Genomic DNA, 26525 nt, shown 5'->3' with positions numbered 1-26525 from the left:
TCCTGCAATACCAGTCAACATCCTGGTAAACCTCCTCTGCACCCGTTCCAGTGCCTCCACATCCTTCCTATAGTATGGCGACCAAAACTGCACACAATACTCCAGATGCAGCCGCACCAGAGTCTTACATAACTGCAACATGACCTCAGGGCTCTGGAACACAATTCCTCTACCAATAAAAGCCAGTACGCCATATGCCTTCTTCTGTAGGGGTAGGGGTATGGGTGGGTTGCGCTTCGGCGGGTCGGTGTGGACTTGTTGGGCCGAAGGGCCTGTTTCCACACTGTAAGTAATCTTAATCTAGCACTATTTACCTGGGTGGCAACTTTCAGAGATCTGTGTACATGGACACCAAGATCACTCTGCTCATCCACACTACCAAGTATCCGACCATTAGCCCAGTACTCCATCTTCTTGTTACTCTTACCAAAGTGAATCACTTCACACTTAGCGACATTGAACTCCATTTGCCACCTTTCTGCCCAGCTCTGCAGCTTATCTATATCCCGCTGTAACCTGCCACATCCTTCCTCACTGTCAACAACTCCACTGACTTTCGTATCATCCGCAAACTTGCTCATCCAACCTTCTAGCCCCTCCTCCAGGTCATTTATAAAAATAACAAACAGCAATGGTCCCAAAACAGATTCTTGCGGAACACCGCTGGTAACTGCACTCCAAGATGAACCTTTACTATCAACTACTACCCTCTGTCTTCTTCCAGCCAGCCAATTCCTAATCCAAACCTCCAACGCACCCTCAATGCCATACCTCCGTATTTTTTGCAGTAGCCTACCATGGGGAACCTTATCAAACGCCTTACTAAAATCCATATACACCACATCTACCACTTTACCCTGGTCCACCTCCTTAGTCACCTTCTCAAAGAATTCAATAAGGTTTGTGAGGCACGACCTGCCCTTCACAAAACCATGCTGACTATCCTTGATCACATTATTCCTATCCAGATGTTCATAAATCCTATCCCTTATAATTCTCTCTAAGACTTTGCCCACAACAGAAGTAAGACTCACCGGCCTATAGTTACTAGGGTTCTCCCTACTCCTCTTCTTGTACAAGGGAACCACATTTGCTATCCTCCAGTCTTCTGGCACTATTCCCGTAGACAACGAGGACATAAAAATCAAGGCCAATGGCTCTGCAATCTCCTCCACTGCTTCCCAGAGAATCCTAGGATAAATGCCATCAGGCCCAGGGGACTTATCTATTTTCACCCTTTCCAGAATTGCCAACACCTCTTCCCTGCATACCTCAAAGCCATCCATTCTAATTAATTGTGACTCAATATTCACTTCAGCAACAATGTCCTGTTCCTGAGTGAATACTGACGAAAAGTATTCATTCAGTGTCTCCCCAATTTCTTCAGCCTCCACCTGCAACTTCCCACTACTATCCTTGACTGGACCTATTCCCACTCTAGTCATTCTTTTATTCCTGACATATTATAGAAAGCCTTTGGGTTTTCCCTAATCCTATCAACCAAGGACTTTTCATGTCCCCTCCTTGCTGCTCTTAGCTCTCTCTTTAGATCCTTCCTGGCTACCTTATAACTCTCAATCGCCCCAATTGAACCTTCACGCCTCATCTTTACATAGGCCGCCCTCTTCCCTTTAACAAGGGATTCCAATTCCTTATTAAACCACAGCTCCCTCACATGAATCTTTCCTCCCTGCCTGACAGGTACATACTTATCAAGGACACTCAATAGTTGCTCCTTAAACAAGCTCCACATATCGATTGCACCCTTCCCTTGAAGCCTACTTTTCCAAGCCATGCATCCTAAGTCATGCCTCACCGCATCATAATTTCCCTGCCCCCAGCTATAACTCTTGCCCTGTAGTGCACACTTATCCCTCTCCATCACTAGTGTAAAAGTCACCGAATTGTGGTCACTGTCCCCAAAGTGCTCACCTACCTCCAATTCTAACACCTGGCCTGGTTTGTTACCCAGAACCAAATCCAGTATGGCCTCACCTCTTGTTGGCCTGTTTACATATTGTGTCAGGAAACCCTCCTGCACACATTGGACAAACACTGACCCATCTAATGTACTTGAGCTATAGCTTTCCCAGTCAATATCTGGGAAGTTAAAGTCCCCCATAACAACCACCCTAATACTTTCACTCCTCTCCTGAATCATCCTCGCAATCCTTTCTTCTAAGTCTCTAGGACTATTAGGAGGCCTGTAGAAAACTCCTAACAGGGTGACCTCACCTTTCTTATTTCTAAGCTCAGCCCAAACTACATCAGAAGGCGAGTCTTCAACCCTCGTCCTTTCCATCGCTGTAATACTATCTTTGACAAGGAATGCCACACCTCCCCCTCTTTTACCCCCATCTCTGACCCTACTAAAACATTTAAACCCTGGAACATGCAACAACCAATCCTGTCCCTGTTCTACCCATGTGTCCGTAACAGCCACAACATCGAACTCCCAGGTACCAACCCACGCTGCAAGTTCACCTACCTTATTTCGTATACTTCTCGCATTGAAGTATACACACTTCAAGCCACCTTCCTGTTTACAGGCACCCTCCTTCGAGATTGATGCCATGTTCCTAACCTCCCTACACTCCAGGTCCTGCACCCTAAAGCTACAGTCTAGATGTTGTGAAACTTGAAAGGGTTCAGAAAAGATTTACAAGGATGTTGCCAGGGTTGGAGGATTTGAGCTACACAGAGGGGCTGAAAAGACAAGGCATGTTTTCCCTGGAGCATCGGAGGCTATGGGATGACCTTATAAAGGTTTATAAAATCATGAGAGGCATGAATAGAATAAAGAGACAAGGTCTTTTTCTTATGGTAGGGGAGTCTAGAACTAGAAGGCATAGGTTTAGGGTGAGAGGGGAAAGATTTAAAGGGGACCTAAGAGGCAACATTTTCATGGGTGGTATGTGTATGGAATGAGCTGCCAGAGGAAGTGGTGGAGGCTGGTACAATTGCAGCATTTAAAAGGCATCTGGATGGGTATATGAATAGGAAGGGTTTAGAGAGATATGGGCCGGGTGCTGGCCAATGGGACTAGATTAGGTTAGGAATCTGGGTGCATGGACAGGTTGGACCGAAGGTTCTGTTTCCATGCTGTACATCTCTATGACTCCATGACATAGGAGCAGAAAGTAGGCCATTCAGCCCATCAAGTCTATTCCACCGTTCAATCATGGCTGCCACGTTTCTCAACCCCGTTCTCCTACTTTCTCTCTGATCTCCTTTACAATCAAGAACCTATCCATTTCAGTCTTAAATATACTCACTGACCTGGCCTCCACAGCCTTCTGTGGCAATGAATTCCATAGATTCACTTCTCTCTGGCTGAAGAAGTTTCTGCTTACTTCTGTGGGCGGCACGGTGGCACAGTGTGGGCGGCACGGTGGCACAGTGGTTAGCACTGCTGCCTCACAGCGCCTGGAGACCCGGGTTCAATTCCCGACTCAGGCGACTGACTGTGTGGAGTTTGCACGTTCTCCCCGTGTCTGCGTGGGTTTCCTCCGGGTGCTCCAGTTTCCTCCCACAGTCCAAAGATGTGCGGGTCAGGTGAATTGGCCATTCTAAATTGCCCATAGTGGTAAGGGATAATGTAGGGGTATGGGTGGGTTGCGCTTCGGCGGGTCGGTGTGGACTTGTTGGGCCGAAGGGCCTGTTTCCACACTGTAAGTAATCTAATCTAATAAAAAAGTAATCTAATCTGTTCTGAAAGGTCTTGCCTTTACTCTTCGGCTGTACCCTTGGGTCCTAGTCTTTTCGTCCAATGGAAGCATCTTCCCAATATCCACTTTGTCCCAGCCATTCAGTATTCAGTTAGATCCCCCCCTCATCCTTCTCAACTCTATCGAGGATAGACCCAGAGTCCTCAAACATTCATCATAACTTAAGTATTTCTATCCTGTGAACTTCCTCTGAACATGCTCCAGGGCCAGTACACCCTTCCTAAAATATGGGGCCCAAACCTGCACACAATACTCCAAATGTGGTCTGACCAGAGTCTTATAGTGCCTCAGAAGTACATCCTTGCTTTTATAAACACCTTTGGTTAGAGGCTCTTTTCTTTCCTATTTCATAGCAGAAATTCATCCCAAGGAAGAAATAATACCTTAAGGATAGGATGAGGCAACAATGGCTGACAAGGAAAGTCAGGGACACAATAAAAGCAAATGCAAAAGCGTACAATGAGGTGAAGATTGGTGGGAAGCCAGAGGATTGGGAAGCTTTTAAAAACCTAACAAACTAAAAAAGCATGGGGTGGGAAGGAAAGATGAAAGTAAGCTAGCTAGTAACATAGAATAAAATTGCTGAGGTGTTTTTTAGATATCTACAAGGTAGGAGAAAGGCAAGAGTGGACATTGGACCACTGGAAAACGAGGCTGGAGAAATAGTCACCTATAACAAAGAAATGGTTGAGGAATAGATACTTAGCATCAGTCTTCATGGTGGATGACACCAGCAGCACACCAGAACCTTGAGAGAATCAGGGCAGAGATGTAGTGCAGTGGTAATCGCAAAGGGGATGGTGCTGCAGAAGCAGAAAGATCTGAAGGTAGATAGGTCACCCAGACTCCTTGATGGACTACACCAGAGTTCTGAAGAAGATAGCTGAGGGGATTGTAGAGGCATTGGTAGTGATCTTGCAGGAAACACTGGAGTCAGGGAGAATCCCAGCGGACTGGAAAATGACCAAAGTAACACCTCGGTTTAAGAAGAGAGGAAGGCAGAAGACATGAAACTTGGTTGTGCCTGACAAATCTATTAGAATTGTTTGATGGTGTAACAAGGGAGAGCCAGTGGACATGATCCATTTGGATTTCCAGAAGGCTTTTGACAAGGTGATGCACAAAGGGTTACTAAATAAGAGCCATGATGTTAGGGGCAAGATATTGGCATTAATAGAGGAATAAAGTCAAAAAGTGTGGCGCTGGAAAAGCACAGCTGGTCAGGCAGCATCTGAGGTGCAGGAGAATCAGTGTTTTGAGCATAAGCTGTGGTGGCCAAGTCATTGAGTAGATTTAAGATAAAAATTGAGGAACATATCAGCCACGATCAAATTATAGAATGGAATCAATGGACTGAATGGCCTAATTCTGCTCTAATGTCTTATGGTCTTCTGTAGGTACAAACAATGACTGCTGAACCTGGGGGACTGCATTGATGATAGCAAAGACTAAAATCTCTCATGCCTGTACTGACCCCTTTCTATCCAAATGACAATAGTCCCCTAGCTCCAGGAATAGGGGACCTGTGCCCTGGCCTATAGTGTTATGACTGTGACGTACTAGCCAGGTCTACACTGGTTGGGTAGCTGAGGATGATTGCTCATCTTTTATATCAGTTGCCCAATGTCTCCATGAATTCTGATGGCTCCCCTGTACATGGACACCTGGTTCACCCTGCATGCTCCCTGTGCTAGCTATTTGTAACTTTGGAATTGTTTGAGTCAGGCCTTTTAAATTGATGCTACAACCAATTTACATGCATTTAATTTGCTGGCCTGGCAGCTTTCAAACACCAACCACCCCTCCCTTTTCTCTCTCTTCGTTTGAAAATTCAAACACTGTCCAGATGCAATCAGATCTAGTGTTACCCTCTGGGGTTCGTGACTTTCAAATTATGCTCACACCCATCGTCACCATTACATCCATTTCATCAAATTGGTAGGACTCTTCCTCTCAACGTCTTCTCTCACCTCAGGTGAGGTAACCCACAGGCTAAACCACCACCAGGTGTCTTTCTCCAATGAAGAGCAGCCTTATTGTCCAGCAGGAATAAACTGTGGAATGGTCAGTTGAAAAGCAACATCAAGTCTGACCTGACCCAAAAGAAAGAAGGCTCAAAGGCAGGCACTGTGGTGATCACATCCAGGATGCAATGCAGTGGCAGCGATTACAACGGGAGGGCTGAATTGATTGACAGGAACAGTGAGAGATCTTTTTACCAGAGGCTGAGGTTGGAAACAAGGTGAAATTATAAATCAATCACATTTATCCAAGGAGGGATGCGGGGCTTGTGGATGCATAGGGTATATCAATGTTGTATCAACTATTCAAAGTGAAATGTAAATACTTTTTACGGAGCTGTGGGATGTGGGCATCACTGGCTGGCCAGTATTTATCACGCATCCCTAGTTGCCCTTGAGAAGATGGTGGTGAATTGCCTTCTTAAACCACTGCAGTCCATCTGCTGTGTGGCAGACCCGCAATGCTATTTTATCTGAAATATTATTTTCACAATAATTCATGTGTAATTTGTTTTACTTATGATATATATTATGGTAAAAAATATAAAGAGTGGAATATTTATGATGATTCCTATGGCCACTAACGGGGTTCAACATAACTAGAGAGGATCTATCGAATATATTGGGGATAATTTAACCTGATAAGTCACAGGGACCAGGTGAGATGCATCCAATGGAAGTGAGAATGGAAATTTGTGCAATATTTCCCATAATATTTCATTTTCCTTAGACTCAAGGGTGGTGTTGGGGATAGGAGATATTGTGGTCCTGTTAAAAAGTGATGCATGGTTTAGTTCCTGAAAAAATAATTCAGTCTAAAATTAATATTCACATGGACAAATGCGGATCACTTAGGAAGGGCAAAAATGGATTTATTAAGGGCATATCAGGTTTAACTAACTGACCTTTCAAAAGGCGTGACAGAAAAGATTGATGAGGATAATTGATGCAGCACATATGGACATCCAAAAGCTATTTGGTTTTGTACAACAGGCCTCTGAGGAACGTTAAAGCTGATGGATTAAAAGGAACAATAGCAATAGGAATAGAAATTGTCGAATTGATAGGGAACAGAGAGTAATGGTTAGTGGATAGCTTGAAGGGCTAGTTCAGGGAATTTTGGGACCCTTGCTTTTTTTTTATGTCTTAATGATGTCGATACTTATAGAGTCACAAAGTAATACAGCATGGGAACAGGCCGTTCGGCCCAAACTGTTTCATGCTGACCATGGTGTCCACTCAGCTCGTTTCAATGTCCACATTTGGTCCATATTCCTCTAAACCCTTCCACTTCACCAGTGGCTAAAGATGAAGCAAAAATCTCTGCAAGGGCCTCTGCAATTTCCTACATTTTCTCCCACAATGTCCGACGATGGACGTGATCAGGCCCAGGGGATTTATTCACCTTAATGCATTTTAAAGCTACGAACACCTTCTCTCTAGTTATATGTATGCGGTGCAAAACATGCCCACTTGTTTCCTTTATTTCCATAGCATCCATGATTGTCTCCTCAGTAAACACAAATGAGAAATGTTCATTAAAAATCTCCATCTCCTGTGGCTCCACACATAGACTGCCAAGCTGATCTTTAAGGGAACCTATTCTCTCCCTCGCCATCCTTGTACCCTTAATATAGCTATAGAACCTCTTGGGATTATCTTTAACCTTATTTGGCAGATCCATCTCATACACTCTTTTTGCTCTTCTGATTTCCCCCTACAGTGTGCTCTTACATTTTTTATAGTCATCTAAGGATTCACTTGAGCCCGACAGCTTGAACCCAACGTGCACCACCTTCTTTTTCCTGAACAGAGCCTCAGTATCCCTAGTCAGCCAGGGATCCATAAACCTGATAGCTTCTCCCTTTACCCTAACAGGGACATATTTGATATTACACATTTAAAAACCTCTCATTTGCTCGTTGTTCCTTTCCCTTCAAACAGACTCACCTAATCAACCTTTGCTAGATCCTGTCTAATGACCCCAAAATTGGTCCTGGTCCAGTTTAGCACCTTGATGTGTGGACCTGTCCGAACTGTATTCATAACTTTGTCAAAACTAAGAGAGTTATGATCACTGGACCCAAAGTGCTCTCCAACTGATACTGTTGTTAAAGGGGCAGACATGGCGGTCAGTGGAGTGGTATGAACTTCCTGTCAGATGTAGGAGATCAGAAAGCAGGCAACTGAAAGTGTGTCTGGCTGCAGCTCCTCACAGATTACATGGATCGGTTGAAGAAACAATTGGATGCACTGAGGAGCTAACAAGAGGTGCAGCGGACTGTGAAAATGGTCTCCTCAGAGTGCAACGGGATCTTAATCAGTTCGGCCAATGGGCTGAGTAGTGGCAGATGGAGTTTAATTTAGTTAAATGTGAGATGCTGCATTTTGGAAAGGCAAATTAAGCAAGGTCTTACACACTTAATGGTAAGGTCCTGGAGAGAATTCATGAACAAAGAGACCTTGGAGTCCAGGTTCATTGTTCCTTGAAAGTGGAGTCCCAGGTAGACAGGATACTGAAAAAGGTGAAAATGTGCTGCTGGTTAAAGCACAGCAGGTTAGGCAGCATCCAAGGAATAGGAAATTCGACGTTTCGGGCATAAGCCCTTCATCGGGAATGAGGAGAGTGTGCCAAGCAGGCTAAGATAAAAGGTAGGGAGGAGGGACTTGGGAGAGGGGCGATGGAGATGCGATAGGTGGAAGGAGGTCAAGGTGAGGGTGATAGGCCGGAGTGGGGTGGGGGCGGAGAGGTCAGGAAGAAGATTGCAGGTTAGGAAGGCGGTGCTGAGTTCGAGGGATTTGACTGAGACAAGGTGGGGGGAGGGGAAATGAGGAAACTGGAGAAATCTGCATTCATCCCTTGTGGTTGGAGGGTTCCCAGGCGGAAGATGAGGTGCTCCTCCTCCAGCCGTCGTGTTGTTATGTTCTGCCGGTGGAGGAGTCCAAGGACCTGCATGTTCTCGGTGGAGTGGGAGGGAGAGTTAAAGTGTTGAGCCACGGGGTGGTTGGGTTGGTTGGTCTGGGCGTCCCTGAGGTGTTCTCTGAAGTGTTCTGCAAGTAAGCGGCCCGTCTTCCCAATGTAGAGGAGGCCACATCGGGTGCAGCAGATGCAATAGATGATGTGTGTGGAGGTACAGGTGAACTTGTGGCGGATATGGAAGGATCCCTTGGGGCCTTGGAAGGAAGTAAGGGAGGAGGTGTGGGCGCAAGTTTTATATTTCCTGCGGTTGCAGGGGAAGGTACCGGGAGTGGAGGTTGGGTTGGTGGAGGGTGTGGACCTGACGAGGGAGTCACGAAGGGAGTGGTCTTTGCGGAACGCTGATAGGGGAGGGGAGGGAAATATATCCTTGGTGGTAGGGTCCGTTTGGAGGTGGCGGAAATGACGGCGGATGATACGTTGTATACGGAGGTTGGTGGGGTGGTAGGTGAGAACCAGTGGGGTTCTGTCTTGGTGGCGGTTGGAGGAGCGGGGCTCAAGGGTGGAGGAGCGGGAAGTGGAGGAGATGCGGTGGAGGGCATCGTCGATCACGTCTGGGGGGAATCTGCGGTCCTTGAAGAAGGAGGCCATCTGGGCTGTGCGGTGTTGGAACTGGTCCTGCTGGGAGCAGATGCGGCGGAGACGAAGGAATTGGGAATATGGGATGGAGTTTTTACAGGGGGCAGGGTGGGAGGAGGTGTAGTCCAGGTAGCTGTGGGAGTCAGTCGGTTTATAGTAGATGTCTGTGTTGAGTCGGTCGCCCGAGATAGAAATGGAAAGGTCTAGGAAGGGGAGGGAGGAGTCTGAGACAGTCCAGGTGAATTTCAGGTCGGGATGGAAGGTGTTAGTAAAGTTGATGAACTGTTTGACCTCCTCGTGGGAGCACGAGGCAGCGCCGATACAGTCATCGATGTAGCGGAGGAAAAGGTGGGGAGTGGTGCCAGTGTAATTGCGGAAGATGGACTGTTCCACATATCCTACGAAGAGGCAGGCATAGCTGGGGCCCATGAGGGTGCCCATGGCAACTCCTTTAGTTTCGAGGAAGTGGGAGGATTGAAAAGAGAAGTTATTCAGGGTGAGGACCAGTTCAGTCAGTCGAAGGAGGGTGTCAGCGGAAGGGTACTGGTTGGTGCGGCGGGAAAGGAAGAAGCGGAGGGCTTTGAGTCCTTCGTGACGGGGGATGGAGGTGTTCAGTCAGTCGAAGGAGGGTGTCAGTGGAACATTTTTTACCTTTATACTGAAAAAGGTGTTTGGGATGCTTGCCTTTATTGGTCAGTGCACTGAGTACAGGAGTTGGGAGGTCAAGTTGCAGCTGTACAGGACATTGGTTATGCCATCTTTGGAATATTGCATGCAATTCTGGTCTCCTTCGTAGCAGAAAGATGTTGTGAAACTTGAAAGGGTTCACAAAACATTTACAATGATGTTGCTAGGGTTGGAGGGTTTGAGCTATAGGGAGAGGCAGAATAGGCTGGGGCTGTTTTCCCTGGAGTGTCAGAGGCTGAGGGGTGACCTTATAGAGGTTTACAAAATCATGAGGGGCATGGATAGGGTAAATAGACAAGGTCCTTTCCTTGGGTTGGGGGAGTCCAGAACCAAAGGGCACAGGTTTAATGTGAGAAGGAAATGATTTAAAAGGGACCTAAGGGTCAACCTTTTCACGCAGAGGGTGGTGCGTGTATGGAATGAGCTGCTAGAGGAAGTGGTGGAGGCAACATTTAAAAGGCATCTGGATGGGTATATAAATAGGTAGGTTTTAGGGGGATATGGGCTAAGTGCTGGCAAATGGGTCTAGATTAATTTAGAATATCTGGTCAGCATGAATGCGTTGGACCAAATGGTCTGTTTCTGCGCTGTACATCACTCTGACTCTTTCTGCTCATTTGGAGACTTGGTGCAGATATGAAGAATCTGAGATTCTGCAAAATTGGTTTTATTTGAAGTAGAATTTCTAGGCTAATTCATGTGTAATTTGCAAGGGTACTGATTCATGATCCAGTAAAAGCCAAAAATATGTAAACTTGTTAGTAATTTCTTTATTAGGAGAACATTCAGTAAATTTGTTTGTTTGGCTTGTGGTTTGGTTTCCTCCCCTGCAGGAATCATAAAAAAAATTACAATCTGTTACATGTTTACTGGCATTAAGTATTCAATGCAAATGAAAATGCATTCCACACAAATTGTTCTGGTTTTGTTCTCAGTTTCAAGAATCACCTTCATCAAAGATTGATAGAAAATCAATACTATAACAATTGCTTCATAAAATGTGTGAATTTTAAAAACTGTGGTAAATACTTCCATGATTAAAATATAAGCCAGGTTCACCTCAGACTTATCCATTAGCAAAACAATCCATATGGTTCAGAAACACTGATAAACACAGCTCACTTGAAAAATAGACCACGGAAGATCATCTACCACATTACTGTAGTTTAGCAAGAGCTCTATTTTGATTTGCAAATTTAGAAGTTAATGTAATTAACTCCACTCTCAATGAAATGCATGCACTCAACATGCTAACAGTAACTATTTTTTTAGCTTATGCAGATATTTAATTGGTGAAAATGTTTGCACTACTTGAAAAATAGACTTGTTTTCAAAATTTTTACAAATATAACAATATGACAATTTTGTATTAATGTTTTCTTATATTTAATCTTCAGAGCTTTCAAGTTAAATAAATTCAAGTTAAAATATACATGATTTCATTTATTATGATAATGCATGTTCAAGTGTTTTAATTATTTAAAAGAGGATTATCATCTCTATAAATTTGTTAGTCAAATGAAAACGATGACACAATGGATTAACACACTGCTTTGTTACTCCAGGGATCTGCATTTGAATTAAGCCATGGCAGATGGAACAGATGTCTCACCGCACTTAACAATTATTCCTCTTTTTCACATCAGCATCCTGATAATAATGAGATCGACAATCTCTGATGATTCATGGTGCTTTTCGATTGGAAGTCAATGGACAGTAGAATCCGTCCTGAGATTTGCTCAAAGGTGTTGCCATTTTACACAGGACAATTACAACCATCACAGCAAATCTGAGTTTCATTGATCAATTTGTTTTGATCAAAAAGGCAAAATTTCAGAAAAGGTGCCAGCTTACTTCATTATCTTTCATTGTTGTTAACAAAATCTCCATCATGTCAGGACCAGTGGGGAGAATTTTGCCTTTACAGCACACAGTGCCAGTGGAGACAAAAGGTGTGATTGACGCTACTAGGGTTTGAGAAACACAAAATTGAAGCTCACCCACATTGTCTGGAGGGTTAACCCCCGCCCCCACCCCCCGCCCCTCCCAGTGTGTGTGCAATGTGACTTAACAGGAGACCAGCTTGTTCAAGTGAGGGAGCAATCCATAGTGAATGGTAATACACAGTGCTGATGCCATACCAACTGGGACGAATAAGCCTGGACATCAATGTGAGTCAAGAAAATCAGTGAATATTTTCAGTCTACGCTGGTATAAGAAATTCTGTAAGAATACAAAGATTGTATCACCTGTACAAACAAAAAAACCTCATCAATCAAGAAACAATCATGGAGGAATCTCATTCGTCTCCATTGCTGGCATGGGCTTCATCAGAATATTTTGGAACCATTTGGTCCAATGTGGTGAACAACAAATGCTACCAGAGTTTAATTGCAGTTTCAAAAAAATGGTGTTTGTAGTTAGACAGCTTCAGAAGAAAGTCCAGTGTCATGAAGATGTGGATGAACTGTACCTTTTAAGAGAGTAAAAGCTAGCAGTGACAGCACCAAGTGTTCTCAATAAGACACAGTGTAACATGTGCTCCAGCTACTGGGGTAGCTGGTTGCCTGCAAATGACTAAAAACAGATTTGAATTAGGTCAATCAGTTTAAATTATACCCCAAAAAATGCAAAATTCTGATTGAGTTTGAATTGAGTCTATTGACAATCTTAAAAGCCAATGACACAATCCGATGCTGTAGGGTATAAGTCCAGTGGAAAATTGAACAGTTGAGAGGAGAACTTCCAAGCCCCATGCATGTAAATACACTGCCTGAAAAATACCTCTTTTAAAAGTACTTTTATTGATCCGTGATCTGTGAAGCAGAATCCCTAAGAAGAAGAAAAGAAGACACAAGAAGATCCAAACAGAAGAATCGAAAGCTGCCTGGTTTTGAGATAAGAAGTGTTGTTTTGTAAATCTTAATTGGGAGCTTTATCGGACTAGTAGTATAGAAGGGAAGGTAAAAGATAGGTTAGAGTAAGGACTTGTGAATAATTGTTAATTAATTATTCTCTGATATACTTTAAAAAATAAAGTTATTAATTTTTACTTGAAATAGTTCTTGGCCACAGGATAACGTTTTTCTGTGTTACTGGTTTTAAATTAAGCAGGAGGGTTTACCCCGTGTGGTAACACCAGTAACAGAAGGTGAGCATCTTCACTACGTTATTAACCTGACCGAGGCCTTTTGCACAGGCAGCCAAGAGGGCCTCTGGAAGATAATGGAAAACTTCAGCTGCCTGAAAAAATAATTCACCATTTGTTGGTAAGTTTGCACATGTCCTGCATGAGCATTTGTCTTCTGATCCATTTTCTGTCCTTAATAGATTTTTAAAAAGGTGGTATGCATTCCTTAACATGTTTTTCACTGTCATACTTTCTAAAACCAGCCTCAGGCAACTGTCTGTGTGGAGTTTGCACATTCTCCCCGTGTCTGTATGGGTTTCCTCCGGGTGCTCCGGTTTCCTCCAACAATCCAAGGATGTGCCGGTTAGGTGATTTGGCCATGCTAAATTGCCCATGGTGTTCAGGAATGTGTAGGTTAGGTGCATTAGTCAGGCATGAATGTAGAGTAATAGGGTAGGATAGGTTACTCTTTCGAGGGTCAGTGTGGACTTGTTTGGCCAAGTCCCTGTTTCCACACTGTTGGGAATCTAAGATTCTATGATCTATGATAATATATGCCATGATTGTGATTCTGGTATCAAAGTCAGATACCTTGAAAACCATACATGATATGCATATTGAGAACATAGCATCTCTATGTGCTCCTTCAACATAAATCACTTGTCAACCAACATACTACTTGAGGAAGCCATTGACATTTGTACTAAGTTGCTATATCATGGCAATCCATATGCGTCACTGGTATCTCAATTTGTCCATTAAAGTTATGAAGTTAGCGTTTTTGCCATTGTTGAGTTCAGTTTTAACAGCATAAGGTGAACTAAAGAAGATGGCATTGCCAAAGGATCTCCTTTAAAATAATTGATGGTTACCATAAGAAGCAGGACTTTGATAACATTAACACTAACCTTCTACCTTTACATATTTTCAACATGTAGGTGAGACAGGTATGATATGTGAATTGGAAATAATTTCTTTATGCAGCTTAACGAATTCCATTCTGCATTAAAATTTACCAGTGAAATGGTAAATTTACCCTTTTCTTGATGTGTTTGAATTATTTGCCAGTGGGTTTCCCATTACTGTTTACCAAAAGCCTACATTTGTTGGTCAATATACATTTTGGGACTCCTCCAATTCCATATGCAACAAGATCTATCTTACCGCCAGCCACATGAATAGGGTGCAAGACATCTGCTCAATGTGTAAGCTTGAAGCTGAAATAGGGCATTTCAAGACAATTCTGCATTATAATGGCTATCCTGAAGAATATCATCATGCCTTACATGTTGTGAAAATCAATCTTTGGCTGTGCCTGGTCTAGCTTAGATCATTAGCCTGGAAAGGAATGGCTTCTCACAAACTTGAACAGTAGGTGGATCTCACTGTCTCACAATACTATTCTGCAGTAAATGCACAAATAATTTTCTCCTTGAACTAATGAATGCTTCCATTAAGCCAAAAAGCCATATATATTAATACACAGGACCCTGTTTTACATAGGCAAAAACAATTTAATAGAGTCATAGAGTCCTACAGCACAGAGACAGGCTCTTTACCCCAAACTGGTCCATGCCAACCAAAATGTCCGTCCACACCAATTCCATTTCCCTGCACTTGCCCCATATCCTTCTAATTCTCTCCTATACATGCATTTGTTCAAATGCCTTTTAAATGTTATTAATGTACCTGCCTCAACCACTTCTGCTGGCAGCTCATTCCATATGTGTACCAACTCCTGTGTAAAAAAACTGCCCCTCAGGTTCCCTTTTATTCTTTCCACTATAACCGATGCCCTCTAGTCCTCGATTCCCTAACCCTGGGAATCAGAATGCGTGAATTCATCCCATCCATGCCTCTCATGATCTTAGACACATCTAGATCCTTTCTCCTATGCTCGAAAGAAAACAATGCTAGCTTGTTCAACCTCTCCCTATAACTCAGACCACTGAGTGTGGGCAACATCCTTGTAAATTTCTTCCTATAGCAAAGTGACCAAAACTGAACACAATACTCCAAGTGTGGCCCCACCAACGTCTGTGTAACTGCAACATAACTTTCCAACTTCTGCACTCAGCACCCTGACTGATGAGGGCCAGTGTGCCAAAAGCCTTCTTCACTGCCCTGTCTTCCTGTGACTCCACTTTCAGAGAACCGTGCACCTGAACTCGAAGGTCCCTCTGTTCCGCTAAATTATTAAGGCCTGACCATTCACCATGAAACTCCTACCTCAATTTGACTTTCCAAAAGACAAAACCTCACGCTCAATATTAAACTCAATTTGCCATTTCTTGGCCCACTTCCCCAGCTGACCAAGGTCCTGCTGCAATAATTGATAATCTTCCTCAGTGCTCATGACACTGCTTATTTTAGTGTCATCAGCAAACTTACTTATCAGGCCTTGTACTTTCTAAATCAAATAATTGATTTGGATAACAAACAGTAAATGGGCCCAGCACTGACTCCTGAGGCACTCCACTAGTCACAGGCCTCTAGTCCAACAAGCATCTTTCCACTATTGCCCTCTGCTTCCTACCATCAAGTCACTTTTATATCCAATTTGCCAGCTCGCCCTGGATTCCTTGTGATCTAACCTTCCAGAACAGCCTACCACATGGAACCTTTTCAAAGGCCTTACTCAAATCCATGTAGACTCCATCTCCCACCATGCCCTTGTCAACCTTCCTGGTCACTTCATTAAAGAACTCTAACAAATTTGTGAGGCATGATCTCCAACTCTCAAAGCCATGCTGACTACTCCAAATCAAACCCTGTCCTTCCAAATGCATGTATATCTTATCCCTAAGAATCATCTTGAATAACAACCACAGATGTTCAGCTTACTGGTCTATAGTTCCTAGGCTTCTCTTTGCAGCACTTCTTGAATAATAGCACAGCATTCCTTAACCTCCTGTCTTCTGGGACCTCAACCGTGGCTAACGATGATGCAAAACTATCAACTAGGAAAAAGTGAGGAACTGCAGATGCTGGAGATCAGAGTTGAAAGTGTGGTGCTGGAAAAGCACAGCAGGTCAGGCAGCATCCAAGGAACAGGAGAATCGACATTTCGGGATTAAGTCCTTCATCTGGAATGAGGGAATGGTCCAAGGGTTGTTGTTGGGTTTTTATTTTTATTAGTTTCATATTTTATTGCTGCATAAAAGTCAGAATGTTGTGCCTAGGTGTGGATTGATGCCAAAAGTATTTCAAACTGATATCATACATACATCTTGCGCCATTTCTCACAAAACCAAAATAGGAAAAACAGGGCGGCACGGTGGCTCAGTGGTTAGCACTGCAGCCTCACAGGACCGGGTACCCGGGTTCGATTCCAACCTCAGACCACTGTCTATGTGGAGTTTACGCATTCTCATCATGTCTGTGTGGGTCCCCTCCAGATGCTTCAGTTTCCTACCACAATCCAAGTAAGTGCTGTTAAATTGCCCAGAGTTCAGGGATGTGTAGGTTAGATGCTCTAGTCAGCGGTAAATATAGGGTAGAGGAATGGGTCTGGGTGAGTTATCCTTTAGGAATAACTCTGCTGTATCATAGATTCCCTACTCTACTGTAGGGAATCTATAATTCCTCTCACCATCCTGACTTGGAAATAATCTCCATTCCTTCACTGTCACTGGGTCAATCACCTGGAACTCCTTCCCTAAGAGCATTGTGGGCAAACACACAGCGGGTGGGCTGAAGCTCTCCACAATCTTCACAAGAGAAACAATGGGCATTGGCCAACTAGTGACACCACATCCCACAAATAAATTTTGAAAGAAAAGGAAGAAGCCAAAGAATAGCTCATTGAATCCTGTGGACTGGTGCTATTGAACTGTGTTTTCCTAATATCATTTCCTTCAACTTGAAAGTCTTTTGATAGATGTCTGCCTACATGTGTGTAGGGTAGTATCATGAATTGATTATTCATATTTCGTTTCTTTGTCATTAGAATGGATTTATTTATTTTGTCATTTACATAAATTATTTGGATGCAGGCATAAGAGGTACGGTTAGTAAGTTTGCAGATGACACCAAAATTGGAGGTGTAGTGGACAGCAAAGAGGGTTACCTCCGATTACAACAGGATCTGGATCAAATGGGCCAATGGGCTGAGAAGTGGCAGATGGAGTTTAATTCAGATAAATGCGAGGTGCTGCATTTTGGGAAAGCAAATCTTAACAGGACTTATACACTTAATGGTAAGGTCCTAGGGAGTGTCGCCCTGTTTTTCCTATTTTGGTTTTGTGAGAAATGGCGCAAGATGTAGGTATGATATCAGTCTGAAAGACTTTTGGCTGAACAAAGAGACCTTGGAGTGCAGGTTCATAGCTCCTTGAAAGTGGAGTCGCAGGTAGACAGGATAGTGAAGAAGGCATTTGGTATGCTTTCTTTTATTGGTCAGAGTATTGAGTACAGGAGTTGGGAGGTCATGTTGCGGCTGTTCAGGACATTGGTTAGGCCAATGTTGGAATATTGCATGCAATTCTGGTTTCCTTCCTATTGGAAAGATGTTGTGTAACTTGAAAGGGTTCAGAAAAGATTTACAAGGATGTTGCCAGGGTTGGAGAATTTGAGCTACAGGGAGAGGCTGAACAGGCTGGGGCTGTTTTCCCTGAAGCGTCGGAGGCTGAGGGGTGACCTCATAGAGGTTTACAAAATTATGAGGGGCATGGATTGGATAAGTAAAAAAAGTCTTTTCCTTGGGGTCGGGGAGTTCAGAACCAGAGGGCATAGGTTTAGGGTGAGGGGGGAAAGATATAAAGGAGACCTAAGGGGCAACTTTTTCACGCAGAGGGTGGCACGTATATGGAATGAGCTGCCAGAGGATGTGGTGAAGGCTGGTACAATTGCAACATTTAAGAGACATCTGGATGGGTATATGAATAGGAAGGGTTTGGAGGGATATGGGCCGGGTGCTGGTAGGTGGGACTGGATTGGGTTGGAATATCTGGTCGGCATGGACGGATTGGACCGAAGGATCTGTTTCCGTGCTGTAGATCTCTATGACTCTATGAGTCTAAATAGTATTGTTAAACATAGAAACTCAGGGCTTTTTGTTAACCTGAATTTATCAGACAGAAAAATTGAGGACTTTGAGTGATTTGAATTCAATGAGGTGTTCTTTTGCTTCTTCCTTTTTTAAAATTCATTTGTGGGATCTGGGTGTCACTAGTTGGCCACCGTCTGTTGAGAAGATGGGGTGAGCTGCCTTCTCCAACTGCTGCAGTCCACCTGCTCTGGGTTGACCCACAATGCTATTAGGGAAGTAGTTTTCAGGAGCTTGACTCCGTGATAGTGAAGGAATGGAGATTATTTCCAAGTCGGGATGGGGAGAGGCTTGGAGGGGAAAGACGATGGTGTTCCCATGTGTCAGCTGCCCTTGTCCTTCTAAATGGAAGTGGTTGAGATTTTGGAAGGTGTTGTGCGAGGAGCTTTGGTGAATTTATGCATTGCATCTTGTAGATAGTACACACTTCTGCTAACTGAGCGTCAGTGGTAAAGGGAGTAGATGCTTGTGGATGTCATGTCAATCTAGCAGGCTGCTTTGTCCTGGATGGTGTCAAGCCTCTTGAGTTTGATTGGAGCTGCATCCATCCGGGCAAGTGGGGAGTATTCCACTCCACTCCTGACTTGTGCCTTGTAGATGATAGACACTCTTTGGGATGTTAGGAGGTGAGCCGTAGTATCCTTGACCTTCCTAGAAGTTTGCTATGAATACTTCAGCTTTACCTTTTGCGATGATATGCTGGGCTTTGCCATCACTGAGCCCCTCCTCCACTGAGTTGTTTAATTGTCCAACACAAGTAGAGTTGCAGATAGATAGGATAGAGAAGAGGTGCTGGCAGGTGGGATGAGATTGGATTGGGAAGTCTGGTCGGCATGGATGAGTTGGACCAAAGGGTTTGTTTCGGTGCTGTACATCTCTATAACTCTATGACTGTATGACAATTCATGACTGGATGCAGCAGGATTGCAGAGCTTAAATCTGATCCATTGGCTGTGGGATTGCTTAGCTCTGTCTATCATTCGCTGCTTATTCTGTTTTACATTGCAAGTAGGCACCAGATTGACACCTCATTTTGCGGTATGCCGAGTGCTCCCCTTGGCATGCCCTCCTGCACTCTCCACTGAACCAGGGTTGATCCCCTGGCTTGATGGTAACGGTGGAATGGGGAATATATTGGGCCATGAGGTTACAGAGTACATCGACATCTGCCGCAGTTGATGGCCTTGTCACCTCACGGATGCCCAGTCTTGACGGCTAGATCTTTTCAAAGTCAGTCCCATTTAGCACGGTAATGGTGTGATACAAGACAATGTATAGGATGGTGGTGGTGGTGGTGTCCGGGACATTGCCTGTAAGATATGATTCCATAACCATGTCAGGTTGTTGCATAACTGGTCTGTGAGACAGCCACCCAACTTTGGCACTGATTTCCAGATTTTCACAAGGAGGACTTTGTGGGGTCAACGAGGCTGTTTCTGCTATTGTCTTTTCCAGCAAGGTCGATATGTCTGCTTTCATTACTTTGAGACTTTGTACTTGATGTTCTACTTCTGTGTTGTTTGACGTGCCATCACTAGAATGGAAATTGCACTGATACTCTGCTTACTCTGGTAGTTCAAGTTAACATTAAAGGTCTCAAAACGAAGGATGATGTTCTTATCATCTTCTCTCACAATGATTTATAACTATTGGTGAAACGCTGCATGCTGCATTTCACTGACACAATATAAAACATGGACTTTGTTGTGTTATTGCATAGGTCCTGGACCAGATGCGAAGTCAATCTTTATGATAATTAGATGACATCAAAAAGTGTGACCTTCCAATATAAAGGCCTCAACCTCGCCTTCAACAGCCTGTAGTAGTAACCTGCTTAGGTTCACTGCACTTCTGCTCTGTGTAATCAGTAAGCAAAGACCTGACTATGCATAAGTCAGAGATCTCATAGCAGTGTAAGTAATTAGTATGTATCATGAAGATCAAGACCTCTCACCCAACACAACCTCAGTCAGTGTTCTATATGTTACAAGGACTAATATCTCAGGAGTACGCAGGCCATTTTATTGTGGCAGTGGCATTTTGCCCAGAAGTCAATTATGGTGGGAGCTAGTTTGTACTAAAAGGTGCTTACAGTAGTGGCAGTTTCAAAGATGAGTCCTAATCATTAGCAATCATTTAGTTGAAAAGACCATATCATTTTATTTTTCCTCATTTTTGGACTGTGGACCAGTGGGAAAGTGATACTGCTTTGAACTAAGGGAACTATGGAATAAGATGTTGCAATTAAAACACATTTTTGGATCTCATTGTGAATTGTATTTACAATGTTGCTTTGTTCAATCAGTCAGGGAGGATTGTTTGACCCACAAACCTCTGATCCCATCAGTGAAGGTAACCTGTTAAACCAAACTGATACTGCTCTGCTTTAATGGAAGGTGACAATGCTCTTGATTTTGTTCTGAACAGTGAAGAGAGAACAAATTGTTTACTGTTACAACTGACACGCCTATCTAGTCGAGATTTCTGTCGCGACACTGCAGATTTCTTACAGAAACTCAGCACCCACGGACCAGTTGAACCGGGAGCATTCCTCATCACAATGGACATGTCAGCACTCTACACCATCAGGGAAACAGCCTCAGTACTCAAACCAACTACTGCCAATCTCCAAGCACCGTGTGACAACTCATCTGCTTCATCCCTGACCACACATTGACAACCTTTTCTTCATCTATACACTTTGAACGGCCATGCAGACCAAATGTGTGCCCCAATATGCCAACATTTTTATGCACAGGCTTGAACAAGACTTCTTCTCTATGCAGGATCTCCAACCAACATTGTACACCAGGTACATTGATGACATTTTGTTCCTCTGGACCCATGGCGAGGAGTCACTGATAAAACTATACAGTGACATCAACAAGCTTCATCCCAGCATCAAACTCACCATGGACTACTCTCGACTATCTGTCTCATTCTTAGACAAATGCATCTCCATCAAGGACAGGCACCTCTCCACCTCACTTTACCACAAACCCATGAATAACCTCATGATGCTACACACCTCCAGCTTCCATCAACATATTAAAACAGACATTCCCGAAGGACAAGCCCTGTGCATACACAGGATCTGTTCAGATGAGAAGGAATGTGACAAGCACCTGGAAGTACTCAGGGATGCCCTCATAAGAACGGGGTACAATGCTCAACCCATTGACTGTCAGTTCCGACGTGCCACAGCAAGGAACTGTAATGACCTCCTCAGGAGACAGACACGAGCTGCAACTGACAGGCCACCCTTCATTGTCCAGTACTTCCCAGGAGCAGAAAAACTACACCATGTTCTTCACGGCCTGCAACATATTATCAATGAGGATGAACACCTCGCCAAGGCCTTCCCTATGCCTCCACTTCTCACCTTTAAACAACCACCAAACCATAAACAGATCATTGTTCGCAGCAAACTGCCAGGCCTTCAGGACAACACCATACAACTCTGTCACAGCAGACGCTGCAAGACATGTCAGAGTGTGGACATGAGTACCACCATTACACGTGGGGACACCTCCCACCCTGTACATGGCAGGTACTCATGTGACTCAGCCAATGTAGTCTATCCTATATGTTGCAGGCAAGGATGCCCAGAAGCATAGTACATTGGGGAAACCAAGCAAAGGCTATGACAACGGATGAATGGGCACCGCACAACAATCACTGGATAGGGATGTTCCGTCACTGTTGGGGCAAACTTTGACAGTCAGAAACTTTCAGCCTCGGACCTTCGGGTGACCATCCTCCAAGGCAGACTTCGGAACAGGCAACAAAGAAAAGTGGCCGAGCAGAGGCTGATAGCCAAGTTTGGTACCGATGAGGATGGCCTCAACCAGGACCTTTGGTTCATGTCACATTATTGGTGAACCCATTGCACTACACACTCTCTCTCACACACAAGGTCTCTCATACTGACACATACACACACTCTACCACATGCACTCACACCTACACGCGCACACTCTGTCTCTCCTACATGTGCACACATATAATTATTACACACATTATGGGGTGAATTTGTTTACGCAGAATTACATTTTATTTTGCTCAAAAACTGAATGAATCCATGTAAGACTCTGTAAATCTCACTTTAGAAACAAAACCAGTTTGACTCAACACTGAGACACAGACAGACCTCACACCTTAATGCACTGTCTGAGCTGAGATGGTACCTATTGTTAAAAAGCTAAGCCATATAAGAGATACCACAGAACAGAAAGCAGCACATCCCATTCTAAAAGATGAAAGACTGAATCTAAAATTGCCTAACGTATCATTACATCTCCATGACACTGTACTGTGGCTATAAATTCTGTGTCTTATGGTCTTATTCTCCACAACCACCTGATGAAATGGCAGTGCTTCAAGAGCTACTGCTTCCTAATAAACCTGTTGGACTATAACGTGGTGTTGTGTGATTTTTAACTCTATCTAGTCAATCTCATAACAACAAGAGAGAAAAAGAATCGCATCAAAATCATTATCTGTTGTAATTTCATGACAAAAACGGAGAATGCTGCAGCCAGAAGGTTAGAGAGCAGCTGTGAGTACAGCATCATGCAGTATTCTTTCTTCCTGCAGACAGCTGGTAAAATACATGTGGATTACTTTGTGAGGAAGATTACTTCTACTCAGACATAAAAATGATGATTGTTTGAATTCTTACCTTCCACATCTCCTAATTGCAGCTCTCCTATTTATGTAATATATCTATACGCCTAGGGAGGGTAGACCTGTAGTTGCTGCTTGGGAAATCGGGGGGCGCTGCGGAGCTGCTGTTTGGACTGTTTACCGAAACTGCCTGTGCAGCTGGACTACCAAGGTCAGACCAATACAATGGCAGCCTTTAATCGGAGACCTTGTTTACAAGACAGACCATCTCGTGGATACCTGCCAAGGCCGAGGCCTGTTCACAGGAAGCCTTTGTCTGTGAGAGATCACGTGTGTGAGTGATTACGTAGCATTAGCTTAGCAAACAATATATCAAGCAGGGGTTTTTGGAAAGATTTCAGAAGGCGCTTTCTCCAGTGAGCAGTAAATATCTCACTGTATTGCGTACGTCTCTCTCTCTCAGTAAAAGCTTATATTTTGAATCAGATCCAGTGTCTCTCTCCTTCAAACGAACACCGGGGACGGTAGCTCCGTCCTAACAGGTGGAATCTGATTTACTGGCAGAATCCTAGTTTTGTCCCTAAGCGACGTACACACCGAGTTTTGTGGAATGATTCTCATTATGAGTGTGAAGAGTTTTCTCTCTATGTATTACCAAACTTGCTGCATTAATTTACATTTCAGCCCTCAGGGTGAATATCATGCTGATATCACCTAGGATGATGATGTCAGTGTGTATGAGGGGGCATAACTACAAATGGAGGGGTGATAGATTTAAGACAGATGTCAGAGGCAGGTTCTTTATGCAGAGAGTGGTAAGGGCGTGGAATGCCCTACCTGCTAATGTAGTCAACTCAGCCACATTAGGGAGATTTAAACAATCCTTAGATAAGTACATGGATGATTTTGGGATAGTGTAGGGGGACAAGCTGAGAATAGTTCACAGGTCGGCGCAACATCAAGGGCCGAAGACCCTGTTCTGCGCTGTATTATACCATGTTCTATGTTCTATTTCCATGCACCTTATCAATCACCATTCCCAGACAAACTCACCACTCAGTGGAGGTCCTGAAATTGACTGGTATCCCTGGCTTTAGTGTCATATGTAAAAGGCTGTTATGTATCTCAACAAGTACTGTCAGCCTGGAACTGCCCTGTACAACTCTGGGCACAAGCCCTGGAAATGGCAGACAAGGGGTAACTGGCACTCCACGATACGGGCATGGTGCTGGAGATCCTGCTGGACCAAGGGATGCACAGATCTTACATCTTCCTCTTACATTAGGACCAGCAGGAGAGGCCACAATACCAGACCCACACCAGCAGGAGAGGCCACAATACCAAACCCACACCAACAGCAGAGGCCACAGTGCCAGACCCACACCAACGGCACAGGCAACAATACCAGACCCACACCAACAGGAGAGGCCACAGTGCCAGACCCACACCAACAGCAGAGGCCACAGTGTCAGACCCACACCAGCAGGAGACGCCACAGTACCAGACCCACACCAACAGCAGAGGCAACAGTGCCAGACCCACACCAACGGCAGAGACAACAATACCAGACCCACACCAACAGGAGACGCCACAATACCAGACCCACACCAACGGCAGAGGCAACAATACCAGACCCACACCAGCAGGAGAGGCCACAATACCAGACCCACACCAACGGCAGAGGCAACAATACCAGACCCACACCAGCAGGAGAGGCAACAATACCAGACCCACACCAGCAGGAGAGGCCACAATACCAGACCCACACCAACAGCAGAGGCCACAGTGCCAGATCCACACCAGTAGCAGAGGCCACAGTACCAGACCCACACCAATGGCAGAGGCAACAATACCAGACCCACACCAGCAGGAGAGGCCACAGTGCCAGACCCACACCAGCAGGAGAGGCCACAGTGCCAGACCCACACCAGCAGGAGAGGCCACAATACCAGGCCCACATCAACAGCAGAGGCCACAGTGCCAGACCCACACCAGCAGGAGAGGCCACAATACCAGGCCCACATCAACAGCAGAGGCCACAGTGCCAGACCCACACCAGCAGGAGAGGCCACAATACCAGACCCACACCAACAGCAGAGGCCACAGTGCCAGACTCACACCAGCAGGAGACGCCACAATACCAGACTCACACCAACAGCAGAGGCCCCAATACCAGACCCACACCAGCCTCACTTACAGTAAATACCCAGATTAAAGCAGTCGCAACTACCTGCAGGCACACCCAGCAGTGTGGGAGAAAGACCAATATCCTTCTCGCCTCCACCAGCTGAAGTGTCACCATGTTGTCTCTGATACCTCAAATTTGCTCTATCTCTGCTCACCTCCCACCAAGCCTCATGCTTCACCTCTCTTACCTGTAACATATGCCCCACTCACCCTCACCCATTAATCCTGCATGCTTTATGTGTGGCCCAGTCAAAAGCTCAAGTTACCTTCCCATCTGTACCAACATGAATAGCTGTTTGACCCTCTTTCACCTTCCATGATGCCTACCTCTCTATCATTCTCTGAGGATAAACATATGCAGGTTAGGTGGGTTGGCCATTTAATAGTCTGGGGTTGGGTGGGATGCTCTTTGATGGATCAGTGCAGACTTGATAGGCCAAATGGCCTCTTTCTATACTGTAGAGATTCTATGGTAACAGGCCACAATAGTCAGAAAAAGTCAAGATGGGTGGAGTGCAGTCCATCGTTTGACTCCTCACTCCTTATGAGGAAAGGATCTTGACTTTGACTATGCTAAACTGGACAATGACTGATTTCAGAAGTTGTCCTCAATTTACAGTACCAAGAACCCCTGAGTGAAGGCTACCCCCCTTGACTGGGCTGAAACCAGCTCACAAGTGTGACAAGCATGAAATGGTGTGGCAGGACAGTACTGAGCTGAACCTAGTTTCTATGTCTGAAGGGGCAAAATATAAGAAATCTAGAAAAGGCAAGGTACGTATGCTGTGAGCATCCAACTAGACTCACAGGCAGTGTGCACAATGATAGTGAGCAAAGAGGTTGAAGGCACAGCCTGGTTCAGTCCATGAGCTGAGCACAAAGTATCTTGGCTGTGGTATCATCATCATAGTTACCAGTGCAGACTGAGGTGAAAAACTGAAGTGTGGAAGCATTTTGCAAGTGAATTGAAGATATGCCATGTGGGTTTGTGGAGGATGGCAAATGTTGGATGCCAATGTCTGTGCATGTGGCGTGGGTGTGGCCATGGACAATGGCAGAGATGTTGATGATCAGCCTCCACATGGAGGTCTTTTGGAGTAAGCAACAAGTTGAAGAGCCTAAAACCCCGTATTGGTTTCCATGTCGGATTTCCCCAGTGGCTAGTTTGCATGGTTTATTGGGTAAGATTGCGACCTGTGGTGAGTTGGCTGATTAATAAGGTTTTTGGCAAGCGATGATGAATGTCAATTGGGAATTTGCTGGGAAGAAACTTGCCAAACTGCTTGACAAAAGTGAACAAGATGCGACGAGGTGGGCTTGATGTTCAGGTGAGCAACACTGAACGTCTTGCTTGATTCTACTACACATCTCACCTCAGCTAACATCACCCAAATCCTGGTAAAACTCCACTGATTGAAATGGATTGTTTTTTCATAAATTTACACTTTCTAGTGTGTTTGCACTTCTAACATAGAGAATAGAGCTCTGTTCCAGACAGCTTGATTATTTTCAAAGTTAAAAATCACACAACACCAGGTTATAG

Source organism: Hemiscyllium ocellatum, chromosome 1 (genome assembly GCF_020745735.1).
Source record: "Hemiscyllium ocellatum isolate sHemOce1 chromosome 1, sHemOce1.pat.X.cur, whole genome shotgun sequence".
Taxonomy (NCBI): Eukaryota; Metazoa; Chordata; class Chondrichthyes; order Orectolobiformes; family Hemiscylliidae; genus Hemiscyllium; species Hemiscyllium ocellatum.
This window is presented reverse-complemented; position numbering follows the sequence as displayed.